The sequence below is a fragment of the Rutidosis leptorrhynchoides genome, chromosome 11 (genome assembly GCF_046630445.1).
Source record: "Rutidosis leptorrhynchoides isolate AG116_Rl617_1_P2 chromosome 11, CSIRO_AGI_Rlap_v1, whole genome shotgun sequence".
NCBI classification, from domain to species: Eukaryota; Viridiplantae; Streptophyta; class Magnoliopsida; order Asterales; family Asteraceae; genus Rutidosis; species Rutidosis leptorrhynchoides.
This window is the reverse complement of record NC_092343.1, coordinates 48,177,961-48,200,735: the sequence shown is the minus strand read 5'-3', so window position 1 is coordinate 48,200,735 and position 22,775 is coordinate 48,177,961.

Genomic DNA, 22,775 nt, shown 5'->3' with positions numbered 1-22,775 from the left:
TTTTTCTCTTTTCCAGTAGGTTTATCCAAGGAACTTAAGGTAGTAATGATGTTCATAACATCATTCGATTCATACATATAAAGCTATCTTATTCGAAGGTTTAAACTTGTAATCACTAGAACATAGTTTAGTTAATTCTAAACTTGTTCGCAAACAAAAGTTAATCCTTCTAACTTGACTTTTAAAATCAACTAAACACATGTTCTATATCTATATGATATCCTAACTTAATGATTTAAAACCTGGAAACACGAAAAACACCGTAAAACCGGATTTACGCCGTCGTAGTAACACCGCGGGCTGTTTTGGGTTAGTTAATTAAAAACTATGATAAACTTTGATTTAAAAGTTGTTATTCTGAGAAAATGATTTTTATTATGAACATGAAACTATATCCAAAAATTATGATTAAACTCAAAGTGGAAGTATGTTTTCTAAAATGGTCATCTAGACGTCGTTATTTCGACTGAAATGACTACCTTTACAAAAATGACTTGTAACTTATTTTTCCGACTATAAACCTATACTTTTTCTGTTTAGATTCATAAAATAGAGTTCAATATGAAACCATAGCAATTTGATTCACTCAAAACGGATTTAAAATGAAGAAGTTATGGGTAAAACAAGATTGGATAATTTTTCTCATTTTAGCTACGTGAAAATTGTTAACAAATCTATTCCAACCATAACTTAATCAACTTGTATTGTATATTATGTAATCTTGAGATACCATAGACACGTATACAATGTTTCGAACTATCATGTCGACACATCTATATATATTTCGGAACAACCATAGACACTCTATATGTGAATGTTGGAGTTAGCTATACAGGGTTGAGGTTGATTCCAAAATATATATAGTTTGAGTTGTGATCAATACTGAGATACGTATACACTGGGTCGTGGATTGATTCAAGATAATATTTATCGATTTATTTCTGTACATCTAACTGTGGACAACTAGTTGTAGGTTACTAACGAGGACAGCTGACTTAATAAACTTAAAACATCAAAATATATTAAAAGTGTTGTAAATATATTTTGAACATACTTTGATATACATGTATATATTGTTATAGGTTCGTGAATCAACCAGTGGCCAAGTCTTACTTCCCGACGAAGTAAAAATCTGTGAAAGTGAGTTATAGTCCCACTTTTAAAATCTAATATTTTTGGGATGAGAATACATGCAGGTTTTATAAATGATTTACAAAATAGACACAAGTACGTGAAACTACATTCTATGGTTGAATTATCGAAATCGAATATGCCCCTTTTTATTAAGTCTGGTAATCTAAGAATTAGGGAACAGACACCCTAATTGACGCGAATCCTAAAGATAGATCTATTGGGCTTAACAAACCCCATCCAAAGTACCAGATGCTTTAGTACTTCGAAATTTATATCATATCCGAAGGGTGTCCCGGAATGATGGGGATATTCTTATATATGCATCTTGTTAATGTCGGTTACCAGGTGTTCACCATATGAATGATTTTTATCTCTATGTATGGGATGTGTATTGAAATATGAAATCTTGTGGTCTATTGTTACGATTTTATATATATAGGTTAAACCTATAACTCACCAACATTTTTGTTGACGTTTTAAGCATGTTTATTCTCAGGTGATTATTAAGAGCTTCCGCTGTCGCATACTTAAATAAGGACAAGATTTGGAGTCCATGCTTGTATGATATTGTGTAAAAACTGCATTCAAGAAACTTATTTTGTTGTAACATATTTGTATTGTAAACCATTATGTAATGGTCGTGTGTAAACAGGATATTTTAGATTATCATTATTTGATAATCTACGTAAAGCTTTTTAAAACCTTTATCTATGAAATAAAGGTTATGGTTTGTTTTAAAAATGAATGCAGTCTTTGAAAAACGTCTCATATAGAGGTCAAAACCTCGCAACGAAATCAATTAATATGGAACGTTTTTAATCAATAAGAACGGGACATTTCAGATCCTGCCTATATATATATATATATATATATAGTGAAAGGATCCTTGTGACAACCCGGAAATTTCCAACCAAATTTAAATTTTATCTTTATATTATTTCGACACGATAAGCTGTGACGACCCGAAAATTTCCGACCAAATTTAAACTTAACCTTTATATATTTCCGACACGATAAGCAGAATTTGTAATGTTGAATCTCAAAAAGTTTGGAACTACATTCATGTAATCAATTATCCTTTGACCGTGTTCGACGATTCACGAATAATTATGTGTATATAGATATGTATATATAATATATAATATTAACTGAAAACATTAACAAAGTATTAGATATATGATACTTTACATGAACGTATTTGTTTCGATATATTTATTGACAGAATTAAGAGATAATATCAAATGATTGAATTATCAGATACATTATGATATGATTACGGGCCTATGTTATGAGGTCCACTGTGATTTAAGAAATCTATTCTTTTTGACCACTCATTACTTAACTAGTATGATAAAATAACGATATTTATATTTTATTTTATCAAATATATATAACGATTTAAATTAATATTATATATATTTATACGCGTATTATACGTACATAGTTTTATACTTTTACTATACTTTAACTTTACCTTTACTTTACTTTTACTTTACTTTAACTTTAATAATTCATACTTTAATAATTCACTTTAATAATTCATACTTTAATAATTCACTTTAATAGTTCATACTTTAATAATTCACTTTAATAATTCATACTTTAATAATTCACTTTAATAATTCAAAAATCTATTATAAATAGAATTCAATATGTTTTATTATTTCATAGAAACTTGAAAATATATTTCTCTAAAGTCTCTCAATCGAATTACATATATATATTTACTTAGTATTATTTCAAGATATTATTAGTATACATAAAATACTACGACGGAGTTATATTCAGACGATTTCAAAATAAGTTTTCAAACGGGATAGAGCTAAGGAAATTATGGGTTATAGCTATGGAGGTTATGGATATTGTTCGAGGGTATTGCTCATGAGGTTAACCTAACGTTTATCATTTTCGTTGCGTCTACGTACTTTCCTGCATTCATATATTATCTTTTATATATTAATAGTGTATCACTGACTAGTGCTCGAGTATATATGATTATGCATGTTTGTATGCTTAGTTTCGTCGTTAAATAGTTTATGATAAATCACGAATTTGATACATATGCTACTGAGATAAGGTATATGATATGCATGTCGTTGAAAAGCTAAAGAAAAATTAATAACTTTTCATTTAGAAATCGTGTGGGTTCGATGAACGGATTAAAAGATATGGTCAACTGAATTATTATTAATTTTAATATTATTATTAAAACGATTATTATAATTGTTATAAGTTGATGTTATTACTAAAATTATTTTTATTACTAAAAAATAATATTTTTATTGAAATTATCATTTTATTATTTTTATCATTATTATTATTATCAATATTATTTAATCAAATAAATATGTGTACAAAGATATTTTTACCACACGTAATATAATTACATTAATAATACATACCACTGTATTTTTATGATATTAAGTGAATTTTATAAATTTTATTACTTGAGATATATAAAAGTATATTTTTATCATATATGAATTTAAATATAAATTTTTATAAATGACTTGTATTATTTAGTATAATAAGATCTGATAAATATATTTAAATATATAAAACGACTATATATAAGTTATATAATAAACATGTATAGATTTTGGAAGTCATTTTGGGTCAAGTTGACTTTTGTTGACTTTTGCATGTCGGTCTCGAGCATTAGGATTGTGATACACTACGACCTGACCTAAATTGTTAGACAGATATTGACCAACATATAAATATATATATACTTAATATAGGTTCATGAATCCGAGACAAACCCTGCACTTGTTCAGTGCCGTCATATACATAATTGCTACGAAATACAGTATTGTGAGTTTCATTTGCTCCCTTTTTAATTGCTTTTGCAATATATATTTTTAGGCTGAGAATACATGCGCTGTTTTATAAATGTTTTACGAAATAGACACAAGTACTAAAACTAATTCTACGTGGGTTTAAACCAAAAATATACCCTTAGCTTGGTAACATTAAACTACTTGTCTATGTACGGTATGCGCGAATCCTAAAGATATATCTATTGGGCCTGACAAACCCCATCCTGACTATGGGATGCTTTAGTACTTCGAGGTTATTTTAAACACACCTGATCTGGTGTACTTCAGAGGGTAAAACATGAACGTTAAGGCTTGTTACCGGGTGCCTACAACTTATAGAATACTTTTATACACTTGCGAGTGTACATATATTTATAAACGGAAATCTTGTGGTCTATTAATATATTGAAATGATTGATATGATAAACCTATGAACTCACCAACCTTTTGGTTGACACTTTTAAGCATGTTTATTCTCAGGTATTAAAGAAATCTTTCGCTGTGCATTAGCTCATTTTAAGGATATTACCTGGAGTCATTCATGACATACTTTGAAAGACGTTGCATTCGAGTCGTTGAGTTCATCAAGATTAATATTAAGTCAATTATAGTTGGATGTAATATGAAATGGTATGCATGCCGTCAATTTTTGATGTAAAGAAAGTTTGTCTTTTAAAAACGAATGCAATGTTTGTAAAACGTATCATATAGAGGTCAAATACCTCGCGATGTAATCAACTATTGTGAATCGTTTATAATGTATATGAACGGATCCTTTCATAAGCAAAGTTTGTTAAGTTAAATCTCAAGAATTTTAAACTGTATTCATACATTCATTATATCCTCGACCAAATTCCGACGATTCACGAACCGTTATATATAAATAGATATGTATATATATGTATATATATATATTATAACTTGAGAATATTAATAAAGTATTAAACGTATAGAACTTTACACGAACGTATTTTTTTCAATATGTTTATCGATGGAATTAGAAGATAATATCAAATGATTGATTTATCAGATACATTGTGATATGATTACGGGTCCATGTTATGAGGTCCACTGTGATTTAAGAAATCTATTCTTTTTGACAACATTCGAAAAATGGTAGAGTGATTTATAAGTAAGAACGTGGAGTGTAAATAACTTAGATGTTGGATATCGACAAGTTAAGTAACTAGACGTTTTTCATTAAGATGATTTCATACGTTTATTTAACCTTTGGACTTTATCCCATGCTTCACCAACAGACTGTAATTTAAAAACTTGAAACCTATTATGAATATATATGATTCTACTTTTCTAAAACGTTTTATGATATAACGATTTCCATTATTTTAACCTTTAAATAAAATGATTCTTAAATATATTTAGTTTTGGAAAATAAAATTATCATATTTATTTGATTTAGTTTCAAACGTACAAAAACGTTTTCAGTTTAAAAAGAACTTTATTATTAAAACGTATATAACTTTTATAAATATCTAGAACCACTTTTGACAACTCATTACTTAAACAGTATGATAAAGATAACGATATTTATATTTTATTTTATTAAATATATATAACGATTTAAATTAATATTATATATATTTATACGCGTATTATACGTACATAGTTTTATACTTTTATTATACTTAAACTTTACCTTTACTTTATTTTTACTTTACTTTAACTTTAATAATTCACTTTAATAATTCATACTTTAATAATTCAATTTAATAATTCATACTTTAATAATTCATACTTTAATAATTCATACTTTAATAATTCACTTTAATAATTCAAAAATCTATTATAAATAGAATTCAATAGGTTTCATTATTTCATAGAAACTTGAAAATATTTTTCTCTAAACTCTCTCAATCGATTTACATATATATATATTCACTCCATATTATTTCAAGATATTATTAGTATACATAAAATATTACGACGGAGTGCTGTTCGAGTGATTTCGAAATTGTTTTTCAAACGGGATAGAGCTAAGGAAATTATGGGTTATAGTTATGGAGGTTATGGGTATGGTTCGGGAGTATTGCTCGTGAGTCAAACTAGTGTTTATCATCCCTGTTGCGTCTACGTACTTTTCCTGCAATATTGAATCTCAATATTGATACTTGAGCCCTCATAACTTAACTTTTATATATTATTAGTGTATCCCTAACTAGTGCTCGAGTATATAGGATTATGCATGCTTATACATTCGTTATTGTCGTTAGATAGGTTATGTCGAATCATGAATTAAATACATATGCTATTAAGATAAGGTATATGATATGCATGTCGTTGGAAAGCTAGCGAAAAATTGAGAACTTTTCATTTAGATATCGAATGATTTCGATGAATGGTTTAGAAGTTATAGTCAATTGAATTTTTGTAAAAATGATTATTATTATCGTCGTTATAATTATTATTATTATTATTATTATTATTATTATTATTATTATTATTATTATTATTATTATTATTATTATTATTATTATTATTATTATTATTATTATTATTATTATTATCATTGTCGTTATTAATAAAAGATATTATTGTTATTTTTATTATTATTATTATCGTTATTATCGTTAAGGTTATAATTATTATTATTATTATTATTATTATTATTATTATTATTATTATTATTCAAATAGTTATTAGTATTATCATTAATATTATTATTATTAGTATTATTATAATTAAAACTAATATTAGTAACATCTAATTATTATGATTACTATTATTGTTATTAATATGAACGCGATATAAAAGACGACTAAAAGCTATTAAACGAAGCGATTAGGAAATAATGAGTATGAGTATCATGATGAAATTAAGATATTGTAAGATATTGATTTAAAGGAAAAATATCGTTTTCATTATTTTACTATTATTATTATTAAAGTTTTATTAATATTAAAACTATCATTTTTACTAAAATTATTATTTTAATAAAAATATCATTGTTAATATGAAACATCGTTATTATTATCATTTTAGTACTATTATCATTTTATCATTTTTAGAAAATATAATTATTGTTATTTTTATTAGTAGAATAATAATAATTATTACAAAATAATACAACTTTTACTTATTATTATTATTATCAATATTATTTTATCAAATAAATATGTGATACAAAGATATTTTACTACGTATAATATAATTACATTAATAATACCTATCATATTATTTTTATGATATTAAATGAACTTTATAAATTTTATTACTTAAGATATATAAAAGTATATTTTTATTATATAAATTTTAATATAAAATTTTATTTATTAATAAAAGAACGATATTATTTACTTTAATAAAATCTGTTAAAAATATTTAAATATATTAAACGACTATATTTAAACTATATAATAATCATATATAAATTTTGGAAGACATTTTTGTCAATATGACTTTTGTTGACTTTTGCATATTTAGTCTCGAGCATTAGGATTGTGATACATTACGACTTGACATAAATTGTTAGACAGATATTGATCAAACATATAAATATATATAATTAATATGGGTTCGTGAATCCAAGGCCAACCTTGCACTTGTTCAATGACGTCATATGTATTTTTACTACAAAATACAGTATTGTGAGTTTCATTTGCTCCCTTTTTAAATGCTTTTGCAATATATATTTTTGGGCTGAGAATACATGCACTGCTTTTATAAATGTTTGACGAAATAGACACAAGTACTTAAAACTACATTCTATGGTTGGATTACTATACCGAATATCGTCCCTTCAAGTCTGGTAACCTAAGAATTAGGGAAATGGCCCCTAATTGACGCGAATACTAAAGATAGATCTATGGGCCTAACAAACCCCATTCTGGAATTTGGAATGCTTTAGTACTTCGATTTAAATGGTGATTGCGATTGTCAATATTTATGACATACTTGCGAGTATGCGGGGAATATTCTATATGCATTATGTTAATGTCGGTTACCAGGTGTTCATCATACGAATGATTTTTATTACACTTGCGAGTGTAATGTTATTTATGAAAAATGAGAATCTTGTGGTCTATTAAAATTATGGAATTGATGGATTATGATAAACTAATGAACTCACCAACCTTTTGGTTGACACTTTAAAGCATGTTTATTCTCAGGTATTAAAGAAATCTTTCGCTGTGCATTAGCTCATTTTAAGGATATTACTTGGAGTCATTCATGGCATATTTCGAAAGACGTTGCATTCGAGTCATTGAGTTCATCAAGATTATTATTAAGTCAATTATAGTTGGATGTATTATGAAATGGTATGCATGCCGTCAACTTTAGATGTAAAGAAAGTTTGTCTTTTAAAAACGAATGCAATGTTTGTAAAATGTATCATATAGAGGTCAAATACCTCGTGATGTAATCAACTATTGTGAATCGTTTATAATGTATATGAACGGGTCCTTTCAATCCTGAGCGAACTTTCCATGACAGAGAACCCCGAATCACCACCTGAATTTACAAGACGTCACAAAAAATAAATTTGAAAGTTAAAATCGATTGAAACAAGATCTTAAGGCAGCGATTGTCAACTTTCTTGAAGGATTATACTCCAAATCATCAGTGAATTCCTCAATTTCATGATGACCAATGAACAAATGATGAAGATGAACTGCAACTTTGATTTTTACAATTCAGTTGTTTTCAGACCTTGATTCCTTCACAAAATCTTCTAGTCGCTGCTATTGGAACAAGGTAACATCAACTTTAAACATTAATTTGATTGAATTAAGAATATGCACATTAGATTGAGTAGGTGCATTTGGTAGATGAACTCAATCTGTGTACACATATTAAGTTCAATCTGTACACATATTGAAGGTCATATGTTGATTCCATCTGTTCGATCAATCTGCAAATAAAATAAGCTGAATCTACACGCAGATGAAGGTCAGTCTGCACGCAGTTGAAGGTCAGTCTATTGGTTCTCTCGGTTCTCTACACCCTTTAGTTCTACATGGATCTTCTCCCTATACATATAATTCTAATCTAATCTAATCTAATTTTAATATGGTATATATATAGTTTCTAGTTTTATGAGCTCGTGAGTCCGAACATTGTACGAAAATTATAAAGATGTTTTTACTATACAAATCTAAATAGAGTAAAATAATGTACCTTTGTTACATGAAGAAAAGTACCCTCTTGTGAAAAAGCGATGTTAATAAGTGAAGCGGGTAACGGATTCTAGACTACGTCTACAACGTATGTCCGTCTTTCAGAAGGTTGTCACCACAATAGTTTCACAAATATGCAATCAACAATATAATTCTCATATTAAAGAATCATCATCCTCTATGCATCATTCTAAATTGTACCAATCATTTACAAATTATACAAAAATATGTAGAGATTGAAACATTAAAAAAATAGGATTTACTTTAGGACCTCTTTTTTTTTTTTTTTTTTTTTTTTTTTTAACGGCCGGTTAGTTGGTTAAACGCACGCACCTGCGGAGGAGGAAACCTACTCTCGAATCCTCGAAGGGGAGTTGATTTTATCTGAGGTCCCACACACCCAGAAGGTGGAATGGTGACTCAGCATTTGTGGGAAAACCTCCCCTCCCATGGATTCGAACTTGCACTACCTGGAGTGAATACAGGCCTGCACACATGAAATGGCCACCCAGGCTGTGCCCGGATGGTTAAGGATTTACTCTCTAATAGAGGATACTATAAAATATAGAAGTTGTTCACCCAATTTATGGATAGAGTGACAAAATACTCCGACCCAAAAGTGTAATGTTATATAGCTTTAGCACCAAATATCGATAAATCGAATCCGAATAGTAAACATGGGTACATCACACTATAATTATCTTTTTCTTTCCTTTTTTGTCCACTGTCATATCCATATATATATATATATATATATATATATATGGATATAGCTTGAAGATATATGTGAGTTTATCCTCCTGCAGCATATGATTCTCGCATCCTGTGACGTATGACTTCTAGTCATACTCATTTGACTTCTAGTTATATTCATTTTTTCTCTCGTTGATCAATGATGATAAGTTGAATTTTTGAAGTGAAATGATAAGTTTGTGTGAGAAAAATAGTTGAAAGTAGAGAAAATGTATAGATTGTGTGACAAAAATTTGTTGAACTTTTGTGTTTATATTTATAGAGTAAAAATAAGAACTTTAATATAAAAAAATAAAAATACTCCTAACCGTTCCGTTCAACGACTAATTTTTCAATTTTTCAGTTTTGCTTTTTTACATTTTTAAACAGTAACATATAAAAAACAAGAAAAGTACGATGATACATTATGCTCAACAACGACTTGCACCAGGGCGGTGGACTAACGGCAGAGCCAAAGACGCTTGCTAGTATCGGCATCATTCAACGGCGATCCGATACTACCAGTCTAATACTAATAATGGTGAAGATAAAGATGTGATGTTATCAATTGAAATTCATACAAATATTTGAATTTTCAATATGTCGAAATGTTACTTTCCTTAAAAAAATTTAGACAATAGACCTTATATTGATAAATAAATATGAAGATAAAGATGTGATGTTATCAATTGAAATTCATACAAATATTTGAATTTTCAATATGTCGAAATGTTACTATCCTTAAAAATTTTTAGACAATAGACCTTATATTGATAAATAAATATTTATAAAATCTACTCATTCGTCAAAAATTTGATTTTTAAAACAATGAAGGTAACAATGTTTTTAGTGTTTTTAATAAACATTTGAAAGTCAAATATGAGTGAAGTTACTTTACCATGAAGAAATTCACTATTCACTATCCTTATTCAAACATGAATAATAAATATTAGGACATTAAATCACAAAAATAATCTTCTAGTTAATATTAAAATGCTATAATGATGATATCGTAGATAGTCATTTTCCTTCGTTTAAAAAAATCAAAAAGAAAATAGAAAAAAATCTAACCCACTTGGATGACATCATAAATCAATTTAATTTACAATTAAAATTTAATATTTACAATTAATTATAATTTAATTATTATGATTAAGATATAATTTAATCTTTACAATTTTTAAAAAAATTTCAAAGACATTTGTTATTAGTAATAATTAGTTTTAAAAATATAAATACTCAATTTTTAAGGCAAACTTTATTATTATTATCATTAATTATTATTATAATTATTATTATAATAATTAGTATAATAATATTTATATTTAAATATGAATTCTTTTTACCAGATTAATTACGTTACATATGTATGCGAAAATACTTGTCTAAAACAACGATAAGTTTATTAGTCAGAATCCGTGGTTTTACGGGTCATTAAACTAAACGACTTTTGCATTTACATTCACTTAATTTCTAAAACATATCATTAAACTGTTTCGTTTAACCAAACTCGTGTTTTCACGGGTCATTTCACCAGTAGTAATAATATATTTCTTTATCAGCCCTGTAAATTTACTGGTATGTATTTCACTCTTTCAGTATATGAAAACCAAATATACCACATATGTAAATTAAAATTATAATAATCAAATCAAAGGAAAAACATTAATATTATTTGATTGCAAGAAACTTTCTTCAAATTTCATTTGTAGGACCTCCTATTTCCACATCCATATCCCCCCTACACACAAAATGAAACAAAATAAAACCGATTGCAACGAAAGGATAATAATGTGAAAAGTATTAGTAATCTATTTGTTTCCAATAGGAAAATTCTTCACCTCTCTGGTTGATTCGTATATTGTTCATCTCCATTATGATCTGATTTCACCTCCTCTTGCAGACCACTGATTGATTCGTACGTACATCATTGTAGAAAACGCCAACTCAAGTCATATGATAATAACAATACAATAACAATAATAGTTACAAAAGAGACAAAACAAAGATTGTTTGTTTGTTACTACTTGCCTGTTAGAAAGCAATGGTAGAGGACTATTGAAGATGGATTCCCCCCTTTGAATGTTGTTGTTCTGATAATAATGATGAATATCAGGAGCTCCATTTTGATTTCTTTGAGAGCCTACCTCCACCTCCTCCCTACACACAAACACAACAAACAGAATAATAAGACCACCGGACGGTCCCACAACATATGTGTTGGTCACAGTTCAAGATAGCAAGAATACTGTCTAAGGGAAAGACTTAGAAAGAAAAAAGAAACCTTTGAGTGTGATCAACATCAATCTGTCTTGGTCCATTAGAATCTTTCACCAGTTGAATGTCACTGCTTGAAAGTTAAATCATATTCATATCATGTTAAGATTTTTCTAACGACAGCACAATGGTTATCATTAAAGTGCTTAAAATTGTTTTTTTTTTTTTTTTTTTTTGAAAAGCAAAAGTATTATTATTATTATATGGAATATTACAATACAAGTCCCTATATGCTTTTATACAATGCTATAAACGAAACGGATCAGCTGAGAAAATATGGAATAATTATCTGAACTTATGATCGGGGGAGACGTAGACTAGATAACACTACGAGGGACGAACTTGCGTAAAAGAACAACAAGCGGGGAAGGAGGGGACAACCGTGCCGATCAAGCGACTACAAAGTTGACACACAACCAACCCATTTAATCTAACCCACATAGGCTATATAGAATAACGAAACCATCCCGATTTGAATTAAGTTATGTTAACCGACGCCTATGCGGTTTGAAGGTGCTTAAAATTGTTGTACATAGCGGTTTTATTGACTTTTAAATGGTATGGCAGTTATTCAAGTGTACCACAATTTAAAGCTTCTTACCGATAGCTCTTAGGGTTGTCGTCAGAAATATATTTTATTGTTATAGAAATTAATTAATTTAAAAATTTTTCTAACGAAAGCATGTGGTTAGTGCGCAAAAAAAGAGTGTAAAAATTTAATAACCGCAATCCGCACGTTGACGACATCCCTCGAAAAATCCTTAATAATATAATACGACAATCATTATATGATAACTCTTAACAATCGAACAAACAAATATTGTATGTATATAAGCACTTACCCGTGACCATGCAATGAGAGACTACTATCTTCGATCGATTCTCTTTGAGTTTTCTTCTTATGGAGATCAATATGACGAGGAGGACCGGATAGTTCCTCTTGTACCTGCACATACATACATTTGGATCAAAATGGCAACTTTTCAACCCCGGAAGTAATAATCTTATCCTTCTTCCATTATGAAACAATACCCAAATCGAATCGATTATCATAACTAAGCATTAGGCTCGCATCTAATTAACACATTAATTAATTTCCTATGTAAATGTAAATGTACCTTTCTAGCTCCGCCATACATAAGCGCCCATAAAAGACCATTTGAGAATGCAGTAGAACCCTTGGCACCAGCAGCTAGTGCACTCACAAATCCAGCACAAAAACCTGACACCGCACTGCAATGCAGCAATATTGTGCATGTTATTATGTGAACAAAATCAAACCAAATAATAACGAAACAAACTAACAAAAGACTACTTAGACATAACAAACTTACATATTATGCACATTATCTTTTACCATTATGGCCCCTAGGCCTGCAAAAACACCATAGAATATACCCACATTACGAGCTTGTACTCTAGGTGGTCCTCTTAAAATAACCGGAAGCTGTAGACATATGAAAGTAATTTCATCAACAAATTAGTAACATTATTTCATTTCCAAATAGACTTAAAATCATCAACACGAAAGAAAAAATCATCTAGAATGGGGCAAACTTGACTTACTAGAAAATGGGGCAAATTTAGGTAGTAAAAATCACTAATTGAGGATTAATCGGCTGGAACATTGAAGGTTTAAAATCGACCACAACCTTTTGGTAAGTAATAAATTTAAAAGTTGTGTGTGTAAACTGTAATTGTCTAGAAACATACACATTAAATATCGTTTAAGATTCTAAATTAAATACATATTAGAATTAGAATGCCGACTAAACCCCAAATTTAAGACCGATTAATAAATTGTATTTTAAAATTTAAAATATCTAATGTTTAAAAAGGATTAGATAGTGATTAATCGGAATTTTTACAATAAAAATTTAAAATATCTAATGTTTAAAAAGGATTAGATAGTGATTAATCGGAATTTTTATAGTAACTGCAAGTATATAGGGAAAAATAAACGAAAAGAGTTTGTCGCTGTCGACAACACGCTTGCTCCGTGATAATAATTGTGTAAATTGAGTCGAATTTGAGGGACCGGTTGTAGTGTGAACGTAAACTCAAAACTACAATCAAAATAAACTAAAACTAGTAAACTCAAAACTACAATCAAAATAAACTAAAACTACATAGTTAGGCATATAGGCATGAGATTTAGTATATAAGGGTTAATAATTATAATAAGGATTAATCGGATTTCTACAATGGTAAGAATCTTGCAAACGACAACCCTATTTTGTAGTTACGTTTGGATTTGAAAGCGACACTTATTAAAAATACTATTGCCATTTGCACATTAACGACACTTCTAAGTTGGCGTTAGGCCACTTGCTATCACCGCCACCCACCCTCCGCCACCAGCCGCCACCCTCTCACCACCGCTGCCAGCATCCCGCCACAACAACCGCCAGTTGCTCCTGCAACGGGAGTAACGGGTGTAATAGTGGGGCCCACGTCAAATTTTTGAATTTTTATTCGGTCGTTGGCTTTTTTTTTTCTTTTTCTTTTTTCCAACCCATTTTCTATATAAATACCCCATTACTTAACCAAAAACATACATCACTTTCAAATTTTAACTCTTTCAAAATTTCACTCTCAATTTTTATACACAAAAATGGTTTCCACAAACACTGTTACGTTCGAGATTCACGGCGGTGGGTTTTTTTTCGATGACATGGACCGCTACGACTGTGGGGGTGTCGATTTTGTAGATGTGCCGGTTACGGCCTTCTAGTTGGCGAGTTGTTCGATTATTTAAGGCGAAACGCTCATTGCGATGAGATTTCGCATTTTGCATACTAGAATAGCGAAAACAACGTCTTCGAGTGGCTCGAGGATAACGATAAATGGGCGTGGCTACTCGGAACCGCAATAATCAAATCCGCAAATGTCGTGTTGTATACGAAACATATTTGGGACGAGCTTCCTCACGAAACCGATGGTAGTGCGGATGGTTATTATACCGATCAATCGGTATTTTGTTTATGTAGTAGTGTTTTTTTTTATGTATTCGTGTTTTTTTTACTCGTGCTTTTTTTTTACTCGTGATTTTTTTACTCGTGCTTTTTTTTTGTACTCGTGTTTTTTTTTGTACTCGTGTTTTTTTTTACTAGTAGTTTAATTTTAATTTTATTGTAATCGTATTTTTATTATTTAATGTAATCGTCTTTTTTATTAATTTTATTTGTATTTTATTTTGTTAATAAATGTTATTTATATTTAAGTTTTAAATAATACTAAAAAAATGGGTAAAGGGGGTAGTGAAGTTTATGATAGTGAGTGTTTAGTGAAAGAAATGTTAAAGGGTTTTTGCTGATGTGACGCTGATGTGACGATGAAAATGTTAAATGTTAGTGCTGAACGATAGCAAGTGGCCTTAGCAAAATAATAGTAATAATAGTAATGATGATAGTGATGGTGATGGTGGTGGTGGTGGTGATGGTGGTGATGATAACTGAATTTTCTAACCAGAGTCGTCTTAAGGACTGTACAAATCGATAATTGGTCCATAAAAAGAGTGCATATTTTATAGTAATCCGACAACCATTATAAAACTTTATTTATAGTCAAACATATAACCAACATATAACCAGCATATAACCGCTATTCTTAAAACATCTAACGATACTGTTATTAACATAATATATTAAACAAAGCTTAACGTGAATTTCAACAACTTCCATTTAAAAGTCAAATAACTACGGAGTATTACGTACAAATTTTTAAAAAGAATGGGAAAGTTAACTAACCAGAGGTCCTTGGTATGCTATTGGGGAGAGTATATTGGCAGAAATAAAGTGCAGAGAGCCACCGATGACGCCACTACCGACGGATGCAACGACAGGTATGATGGTTCCACCATGTTTTAGAAACCACTTGAAGATTACTTTCTTGAATTGTGGGTAATTAAACTTCAACTCTATGATTGCTGTCTCGCTTTTACTTGTTGCTGGAAATTGAAAACGGACCATTTTTTTGGAGAATTTTATTGTTAGGTTTTAAGAATTACGCATTTATATGAGTTTATTTATATTGTTAGAGAAACCATTAACATTAATTTGCAAATGATTGACCTTCCTTTTTCAACAAGATTCAACATCCTTAATACGTACACCACCAACCATTGTATGTTTTATTTTATTTATGTATTTTTATATATTTGCAAGAAGATTTTGCGCTTATTTATATAAAATATAATGAAAAAATCGATAAATTCCAAATTATTTTAGCAAAACAAATCTATTTATTGATCTATCTATCTTCTATCTTCTATCTTCTATAATAATAACAACAACAACAATAACAACAACAGCAGCAGCAGCAGCAATAATAATAATAATAATTACTGCAAATGCGGTTCAGTTATGTTAGTGGTTGTTTGATCGATTTCACTCATTCTTCTCACTTTTTTTATTGTTAGGTGACAGCAACCCCTCAGTTAAAGATTGAGTACATATAGAACTATTGTTGGTAGCATTCTACTTTGGTTTAATGGCAAAAGGTGATAGTGCACGTGTATTTGAATCACTACAACCTGATCTGATCAATATAGGTAATAAGGTATGTGTTGGGTAATCTTGAAAGCCGAATGTTACAGCCTATTATTAGGTGAGAAGCCCAATTAGATATTGCAGCCAAAAAGTGAAGTGGATCAAGTGAAGTAATTATTACACGGCTCTATGAAATGATTGTCCAAAAGTTAAGGAGTCTTGAAAGCTAAGAAGTTGAAGAGTGGTGCATGTATATTGCCTATTATTTAGGTACAGAAAAATAGGTAGGTATCACAAAAAACCGTGGGTATGCATGGCAATAGAATTAGTTTTATAGTTGTATATTAACTAGGTTTATTAGTGGGAATAGTGGGCAAGTGGAATAGCTAAGTGATGTTTTGAACGTGTAAGTTTGATGGCTATTTATAGCCATTTGTGATATGAATAAAATATAGCACATAACTCAAAATGTAGTCTATTGTGGTTTTTAGTCTTTGTACTCAATTAAATTTGAGTATAATATATAACATGTTTCAACAATTGGTATGAGAGCCAGGTTGTAGGTCCTGGTCTGTAGCAAGAAAGAAGTAGCAGGGGTGATCATAATTGATTACAAAATTCAGCAAGTTGAAAAAAAGTAGTAGCAAAATCGCAGTAGTAAGGATGATCTATTTGATCATCAGAAACGCAGTAGTAAGATCTTCAAAAAAGTGTTGAAGGCACAACAGTAAAGCAACAACATGTTACAGCAGAAAAGCATTAGCAGAAAGATGCAGCAGGTATTAACCACTGGTGATTAGAAGCAACAAGCAGGGAGTTGCAGTAGGAAGCAGGAAGAAGAAGAAGCAGATTTGCAATAAAAGAAAAAGAAAAAAAGCATATATGCAGCAAAAAAATAGCAGAAAATCGCAGCAGAATAGTGCACTAGGAAGTAGCTACGAAGTGCAGCAGTAAACAGTGATTTATGAAGCAGTTTTAGAAATAGAAAAGCACACATTGTGCAGGAGAAAATCGCACAAGCCAGATAACAGAAAATAGAAGTGGTTTTACGGCAGATTAATAACAAACAGTTTACAGTAGTTTAGCAGGAAAATAGTAGCAATAAAGGTGCAATTGACAACAACAAAAAATAGCAGGAAAACGCAGGAGTGGAGCAGGAAGAAAGTCTGAGATTTTTCAAGATGGGGGTGAATGTTGGGTAATCTTGAAAGCCCAATGTTACAGCCTATTATTAGGTGAGAAGCCCAATTAGATATTGCAGCCCAAAAGTGAAGTGGATCAAGTGAAGTAATTATTACACGGCTCTATGAAATGATTGTCCAAAATTTAAGGAGTCTTGAAAGCTAAGAATTTGAAGAGTGGTGCATGTATGCTGCCTATTATTTAGGTAGAGAAAAATAGGTAGGTATCACAAAAAAACGTTGGTATGCATGGCAATTGAATTAGTTTTATATTTGTTTATTAACTAGGTTTATTAGTGGAAATAGTCGGCAAGTGGGATAGCTAGGTGATGTTTTGAACGTGTAAGTTTGATGGCTATTTATAGCCATTTGTGATATGAATAAAATATAGTAGATAACTCAAAATGTAGTCTTTTGTAGAGAACTAGCAGCAGTTCATAGCACGAAGCAAATTTATATAAAAAGAGAAAAGAAATTCTTGAAAAGAGATGGCATAAAGCAACCGATCTCTAACCGTTCGTGAGCAAGGAACCGTACCAATTCAATGTCCTAAATTAACAAAGATCAATTACACCACATGGTCAATTATGATCGAAACAGTGCTAAGGGAATATGGACATTGGGATGCAATAACCGAGGAAGAGGCTCGGACCGAGGTGACAAAAGTGGGTTTAGGTGCTATGAGTGTGGAGAGTATGGACATTTCAAAAGTGAGTGCACGAAATGGAACGACAAAGAAGTCCACTTGATTCGAGAAGAAGAGCCGGCACTCCTTTGATGAAGACACTATCAAAATTACGGGGTAATTGTTGGGTAATTTTGATAGTTGAGTAGTTATCTTGGTTAAAAGAAAAATAAATGCATTGTCATAAGTTTAGATTTGTTTTAATATTGTCTATTACTTTAGTTTAGTTTAAATTAAATGAGTTTAATGAATCGCCGGTAAAAACCGGCGTGCCCGAGAAAACTCCTAACACCCTTAACATCGGTAGGGGGTGGAAGGTTCTTAATAGCGGTAACCTTTGCGGGATCCACCTCTATACCGTTTTTAGAAATCTTGTGCCCGAGAACGATGCCCCCTTGAACCATGAAATGGCACTTCTCCCAGTTGAGCACAAGATTAGATTTTTCGCACCTGACCAACATCCGTTCTAAATTAAGAAGGCATGAATCGAAAGTGTCATCGAAGACCGAGAAGTCATCCATGAACACCTCCATGCAATCTTCTATCATGTCATGGAATATGGCCATCATGCACCTTTGAAAAGTGGTCGGAGCATTGCAAAGGCCAAAGGGCATGCGTCGATAAGAGAACGTGCCATGCGGGCACGTGAAAGTAGTCTTCTCTTGGTCCTCGGGCGAGATAGGAATTTGAAAATAGCCCGAGAAACCATCGAGAAAGCAATAGAAACTGTTTCCCGCCAACCTCTCTAGCATTTGATCCATGAAAGGTAGCGGGAAGTGGTCTTTACGTGTGGCGTCGTTCAACTTACGGTAGTCGATACAAACACGCCACCCCGTGACAGTCCGGGTGGAAATTAACTCATTTTTATCATTGGTGGTAACAGTCATACCACCTTTCTTAGGTACACAGTGTACCGGGCTAATCCACGGACTATCAGAAATCGGGTAAATCAGACCTGCATCAAGGAGCTTTATGATCTCTTTCTTCACGACATCTTGCATATGCGGGTTCAACCTCCTTTGACGTTGCACCACAGGTTTGGAGTTATCCTCCATTAGGATTTTGTGGGTGTAATAGGAGGGACTAATACCCTTAATGTCGTGAATTTTCCATGCAATGGCCGGTTTATGGGCCTTTAGCATGGTTACAAGCTCAATTTTCTGACCTGCTGAAAGAGAAGAAGAAATAATTACCGGAAGCTTAGATTCCTCATGCAAGTAAGCGTATTCCAAATGATCTGGAAGTGGCTTCAATTCAAGCTCGGGAGGTTCTTCAATTGAAGACTTGCTCCGGTAATCTGAATCACGTTCGAGTTCTTTGAACTCCTCTTCAGTCGGCTCATAGCCGTTTTCCATCAAGGTGGTTAAAATATCCACCTCCTCAACCTGCACATCCTCATTAATCTCAACCAATGAGCATTCTCCTGAACCCTGTAACTCTGGGAATTCCTGCAAAAACTCAGACTGGACATTCACAGTGTTAAGAAAATAACATGTATCATCAGTGTAGCCAGGGTATTTCAAAGCATGGTCGATTGAGAATGTTGCGCTCAAATCGTCTATCCTAAGGGTCAACTTTTGGCCATACACATCAATCATACACCTAGCAGTATTTAAGAATGGCCGACCCAAAATTAGTGGAATCCTTTCATCCACTTCCATATCCAAAACCACAAAATCCGCCGGAAAAACTAACGACCCGGTCTTCACTAGCATATTCTCTATGATTCCACGAGGGAATTTAATAGAGCGGTCAGCTAGCTGCACAGCCATACGCGTGGGTTTTAACTCCCCGGGGTCTAGCTTTAAGTAAATAGAATAAGGCATTAAATTAATGCTAGCCCCCAAATCCGCCAAAGCCCTCATACAGTCCAAATTACCAAGTAAACAAGGAATGGTAAAACTTCCAGGATCTTCAAGCTTCTCGGGAAGCTTGTTTGCAACAACCGCTGAGCATGCGGCATTCAACCTGACTGAAGACACGTTCTTCAGCTTCTGCCTGTTAGTCACCAAATCTTTGAGAAACCTCGCATACTTAGGCATACCTACAATAACATCAATAAAAGGCATATTTATGCTAACTTTTTTAATCAAGTCCATGAACTTGGACTTTTCGGCCTCTAGCTTCTCCAATCGCTGTTTCCTCGGGAATGGGAGCGGTGGTTGATACTCTCGGACTACCGGTTTAGCAGCAACAGTAACCGGTTCCTTAACAACTTTTTCAGCCACCTGTTCCGGCTCCTTTTCCCTTTCCGGTTCACTTTCAACAACTGGCTCACTATCATTAACTAACGGTACCCTCAAATCATACTCGTCGGGCTTCCTCGGTGGATAATATGCTAAACCACTTCGGGTGGTGATAGCATTAACATGCCCGTTTTTCGGGTTAGTATCCTTCTTGCTCGGTAACTCTCCCGGTTTCCTCTCACTACTCTTATTAGCAAGTTGACCAATCTGCTGTTCAAGATTATGAATAGCTGCTTGTTGATTTCGAAACATTTGGTCATTCTTTTCATTATTCTGAGTAACGGTAGTGACAAGTTGAGTCTGAGATATCACTAACTTCTCGATCATAGCCTCAAGGTTGGAATTTTTCTCTTCGACCTGTGGTTTCTGAAAATAACCGGGAGCTTGCTGCTGAAAACCTCCACTAGAACCCGGTTGGAACCTCGAACCCTGATTACCTTGCGGATTATAAGGATTATTGAAATTCCTATTAAACTGAGCACGTCCCTGAAACTGATTGTTATTCTACTGACTAATATAGTTGATCTCTTCTTTCTGATTCATAGTCAAACCCGCATCACAATCTTTGCCCAGATGCAAACCTCCACAGTATTCACAACCAACCTTCATACCATGAATATCCTTGTTCATCTTCTCCAAATTCCTACCAAACGAATCCAACTTAGCACTGAAAGACCTAAAATCATCATAAGCACATGTACCTGTAGTCTCTGTTCTCTTAACTGAAGCTGAAGGGTAAGATTCATGATCCTGATGCCACTCATGAGAATAAGCAGCTTGCTTTTCAATGATCGCTAACGCCTCTTCTTCAGTCTTATCCATTAACGTACCACCTGTAGCTTGATCAATACTCTGACGCGTAGGAATATCACAACCTTTGTAGAAAATCTGAACCTTCTGTAAATCATTCAACCCGTGTTGCGGACACGAGCGTAACAAAGTAGCAAAACGGTCCCAAGCATCAAACAATGTCTCACTGCTCTTTTGTCTAAATTGAGAAATATCTGCTTGAAGTCGAGCAGCTCGAGATGCAGGGAAAAACTTTGACAAAAACTTATCTTCCAAAGTCTCCCAAGATGTAATAGTACCCTCTGGTTGCTTATCTAACCATCTCTTAGCTTCTCCCTTAAGAGTCCAAGGGAAAAGTCTTGTCTTAATTGAAGTGTCGGCAACCTCATGTAGCTTAAACAAGTTACAAACATCATTAAAATTACGAAGATGCTCGTTAGCATCCTCGGTATCTTTGCCATAGAATCGGCAATCAGAAGAAATCAAATTCAGGATCGGCCCTGTAATTTGAAAAGGCTGAGTAATATTCGGCTGAGTAATCGAATTGCCTTGGCCTCCTCGGGTGGCCTTCAACTTTTCTGCCATAGTCTGAGGACGAGGTGGTTCTTCGGCCATTTCTTCAGTATCTGAAGTGTCAGACGAAACATAAGAATCTTCTTCTGAGTTAACTTCTGGTGGTGTCTCGGGCACCACAATATCGTTGTTACTGAACAAATTGACTACAACTTCACTCGAAGACGGTGAAGAATCCACTTTAGACTTTTGCTCTTGACTTAAGCTTTGAACAACTCTCTTTCAGGCTCGTCAAATGGTGTTAAAATCGGAGAACTTGAAGAACGCGTGTGTGGCATGCACTACCTGTAACTGCAAGAACACAGCTAACAAACCGATTAAACGCACCGACTCAATTAGAATTAAAATAAAATAAACAGTTAAAATTAACTAAAAACAAACTTAATTTTCAAACTTAATTTTCAACACAACTGTCCCCGGCAGCGGCGCCAAAAACTTGATGTGTGAAATCTAGTATATAAATTATCTCTGGAAATATGCCTGGTTAAAGATTACTACACACTTACGGGCAGTGTACCCGATCGTGCAATAGTATAAAAATGGTAATTCCAAGTATCGTTCCAAGGACAGTATTAACGTGAGAATTAAGTTTGTAAATAACAGTAACTAAGTTAAACTATGAAATTTGAAAGTACGAGATAATTTGTTTTGCGGCTATTTAACGATTAGCCAAATCAAGATAGCTTTAAAAGTAAAAGACAATATTTTTGGTTT